Source organism: Elaeis guineensis, chromosome 2 (genome assembly GCF_000442705.2).
Source record: "Elaeis guineensis isolate ETL-2024a chromosome 2, EG11, whole genome shotgun sequence".
Taxonomy (NCBI): Eukaryota; Viridiplantae; Streptophyta; class Magnoliopsida; order Arecales; family Arecaceae; genus Elaeis; species Elaeis guineensis.
This window is the reverse complement of record NC_025994.2, coordinates 21,568,990-21,573,423: the sequence shown is the minus strand read 5'-3', so window position 1 is coordinate 21,573,423 and position 4,434 is coordinate 21,568,990. Positions and strand designations below refer to the sequence as shown.

Here is a 4,434-nt window from a genome sequence, read left to right as displayed (position 1 = left end):
AAGCTAGGACTATCAGATCAAAATGATCTTTTATAATGATGATCTAATAATAATTATTTAGATAATGAATAATAAAAATAATCTTTAAATTTTAAAATTATACCATATTCAGAAAAAATAAAAAAAAATATATTCAGTTGCAAAATACATTTGCGATCGATTTTTTGATTGTAAAATGTTAAAAAAATTTTACGATTGAAAAATCGATCATAAAATATTTGAATTATTTTTTAATCTATAAATAATTTTATGATCAATTTTTTTCGAATAATTTTACTCAAATTATATTTTTAAATTTTTTATTAATAAAATTGATTGCTAATTATTTTTAAATTTTTTATTAATAAATCAATTGCAAAACTGGTCGCTAATGAATTTTATTTTATTTTAATAAATCAATCATAAAATCTATCACTAATTATTTTTAATTTTTTATTAACAAATTAATCTTAAAATTGATTGCTAAATATTTTTAAATATTTTTATTAATAAAATTGATCGTTAATTATTTTTTATTTTTTATAAATAAAATTGATTGTAAAATCGATCACTAATTATTTTAAATTTTTTATTAAAAAATTAATTATAAAATCAATCGCTAATTATTTTTCATTTTTTATTAATATATCGATCTCAAAATTGATCACTATATATTATTAAATTTTTTTATTAATAAAATTGATTGCAAAATCCATTGCTAATTATTTTTAAATTTTTTATAAAAAAATCGATCGTAAAATCGATCGCCAACTATTTTTATTTTTTATTAAAAAATCGATTGCATAATCAATCGCTAATTATTTTTAAATTTTTATTAACAAAATTAATCGCAAAATCTATCCCTAACTATTTTCAAATTTTTTATTAAAAATCGATCTTAAAATCAGTTGCTAATTATTTTTAATTTTTTATTAAACAATCGATAACAAAATTGATCGCTAATTAAATCGATCGCAAAATTAATATCTAAATATTATTTTTTTATTAATAAAATTGATCGTAAAATTGATCGCTGTTTATTTTTAAATTTTTATAAAAAAATCAGTCACAAAATCGATCATTAACTATTTTCAAATTTTTTATTAAAAAATGATCACAAAATCGATTGCTAATTATTTTTAATTTTCTTATTAATAAAATCGATAGCAAAATCGATCGCTAAATATTTTTAATTTTTTATTAATATATTAGTCTCAAAACCAATCACTAATTATTTTTATGATCGAAAATCGATCGTCAAATTTTTGAATTATTTTATATTTTATATTTTATGAAAAATCAATCATAAAATCAATCGCTAGCTATTTTCAAATTTTTTTATTAAAAAAATGATCATAAAATTGATTGCTAATTATTTAAAATTTTTTATTAATAAAATCGATCATAAAATTATTCTTTAATTATTTTTAAATTTTTTATTAAAAAATTGATCATTAATTATTTTTATTTTTTATTAAAAAATTGATCGTAAAATAACCTCTCCCTTCACTTCTCTGCAGGACGAGACGAAATTAGAATCGGAGCTTTTCGCGCTCTCGCTCTTCCACACGGTAAGACGGGCCAATGAATGCCTTCTCTTGCTTCTTTCTATTGCCTCAGATTTTATTTTTTTCCCTTCTTTGTTCTCGCCTATTACAATCTCTTTCTATTATCACATAAAAAATTTAACAGATGCCGTCCAATTTGATCTTGAGAAATCTTTTCTTTTAAAGAAGACTCTAAACGCCCCACATATGTTTGTCATCTACTTGTTCGATCTCGTCAAATCTGATTTTCTCTCTGGCTTTCTCGGTTGAGGTAGAGTATGTTCCTGAGAAGGCTGATATAGAAGAGGATTTTCTGGAAGACGTCAAGAACGTTTTTGAGAAGTTCAGCTTCAAAGATTCTGCTGCTGCTGTTATAGAAGAGTATGTTCCTGAAAAGGCTCTTAGAAACGAGTTGTGTCGAGGGTGGAAGCCTCGTTTCTTCTCCGCCTCAAAAAGGTAAATTCTTTTTGCCCCGGAAAAATTTAGTGGGTTTTGTCTTCTTTTATGAAAGTGGTGCTGGATTTATATTCCGTCGTTGGATTTAAGCATCAAGAGGGTATATACTCACAACCAAATCGTTTCATGGGCCTACCTTCTCTTCTTATCTACTGCCAGATGTTTGACGAAATGCCTCAGAGGCTAGGACTGCAATCAAATTTGCATTCTCTCTTTTCTTGTTCTTTACTCTTTTTGTCGTGGGTACCCTTTTTTTCCTTTCTATTTGAAACTGAGACATTGATCAGTGCTACTTGATTTTATAAATATTTAAAGCGAAAGATAAATTTCAGACGGAAACAATATGAGGTGGGGTCATGTTACAACAGAGATGCATTGTAAGCTAAGATCGAGTGTACCTTTGGACAACATATGCACCAAAAGGATGATTAGAAAATGTGCATGATGGGGAGATGAAAACAACCTTTGTTTCAATGGGGTAACCTTGATCTTTAGCCGATGATTTCTTGCAAATGTCTAATATTGGTGGCAATTCTTTGCACTTGACAGGAACTTGTATATAGTCAAATTATTTGAAGAGCGAGCTTGAGCATGGACTGGAATTGTGACCAATGACTATGGCAATTCATTACTTGAAAAGAACAGGAAAGTGAAGCTTCAGAGCGTCTTTGATGAGATCACTGAAATTGAGTGATGGAATCTGTTTAACCCATAGATACCTAAAGATGATGATGGATTTTTGTAGTTTGGCTGCTGTTGGAATGACCTTGTTTGGTAGGAATTATGTTTTAAGTGTGATCCTGGCATCCACCTAGATTAATGTTTGTACTTTAAAGTAAAAATGGGATATAATTTTAGAATGCAGAAAGACTTTAGCAGATTGTTCCAAACAGGAAAGCCTAATTCCAGTCTTGAAGCATATTTCACATATCAAATCTTGGTTATTATATGGAAAACACGGAAAGCCAGAAGAACTTAAGATCTGAATCATTATTAATCTGAAGAATTTTCTATTGACTTTTCATACAGGATGCTGCATCTTTTGAAGTTAATTTTTTCCACTGTAACAGAAGAGATATCGATAATAGTGATGTGTGATTTGTTTGTAGAAGGAAAGGAATCGTGGGAGAAACAAGAAGTAAATGGAGTGTGTGGTGCAAGGGATTATTGAGTCACAGGTATTGTCTACTTGTCACTATACTGCTTTTTCATTATTCTATGCCATGTTTGTTTTATGCTTTATTGTTTAAAGCTAATAATCTGTATTTAGTGCGAAAGATTGGCATCCTTTGTTTCATGGAAACATCATTGTGAAACATGATTGAAGGTATGGGATGCAACAGCAGCGGATCCAAAGCTACTAGTTTTTCTGAAAGCATATCAGAATACAGTACCTGTTCCAAGGCACTGGTGTCAGAAGCAGAAATTCTTATAGGTGTCTTGCCCTCAGACATGAATGCTATGGAGATCGTAATGTACATTATTATATGAGGGGTGTATATTACTTTTAGAGTGGTCATATAAGGGGGTGAGGGAAGATAAAGTTGATAAGGGGGTGAGTGGTCATATAAGTTTATATTACTAAATTTTTGACATCCTGAAATCAGTTAAAATTATGCGCCTGGATTTTGAAAGTCAGTCGTTATGCATCACACAAACTGAAACATCTTCTTTTTGATATTGCAGATGTTTTGAGATCTTACGCTGCGTTCAAATTTTTCAATTTCATATTGGTCATGAATCATGTAGTTTAAGTGTCTATGCAAAATTCATAACTCATGTTTGTTTCATGTTGGACATCTAGATATTCCATTAATAAATCATTACCGGATTTGGTGGAACAAAAAAGATAGCAGAACTAAGTTGTTTGATCCAATTTTTAGTAGAAATAATTTATTTTATTTTGCTTGAAATCCTGGCCTGTATATTTGTCTCTTATTCGTGTTTGTTTAGTGGACACCATTTTTTTCTTCCTAGATGTTCTTTTGCTTTTTTGGATTTTCATAATAAACTGGTATATTCTTTGGATGTTCTTTTCCTCTCTTTACTTTAGAATATTTATTATTCAATTATTTGTTTATTTATATGCACTTTCTCATAATTTTATTATTTCTCCTTAGTAAAGTTGGGGTGTTATATTAACAGATAAATTATTGTTATTCTGTTTGTCTTATTTTTATACATATCGTCCATGAAATAGAGATAAGCAAATTTAATTTTATGGTAGTGAGTGTTTTTTTTCCTCTTTAATTTTATGCTTTATTTTTAATATATGAATTGTTGTTAATCTATTCTCTTTCAGGTCAGAATGGATGAGGTCGTGCAAGCTGTCAAGAATGTGAAGGAGGAGTGGGATCAGACAGTTGTACAAATCCAGGAACACGTCAAAGCCATTGAAGGATGTGGTAAGTCTAAAAGAGGGACGGAGGAGGCAAATTCTCTTCCTAGACTG

At 28.7% G+C, this 4,434-nt stretch overlaps 1 protein-coding gene across 1 annotated transcript in view; it reads left to right on the top strand.

The window, feature by feature from the left end:
* Nucleotides 1-1,474: 1,474 nt before the first annotated feature.
* The window catches only part of LOC140850864 (uncharacterized), a gene marked incomplete in the record, with an annotated part of 68,752 nt that continues 65,792 nt past the window's right edge, over nt 1,475-4,434 (top strand). The window contains 4 exon segments of the mRNA XM_073251702.1: nt 1,475-1,550; nt 1,802-1,982; nt 3,092-3,160; nt 3,253-3,414.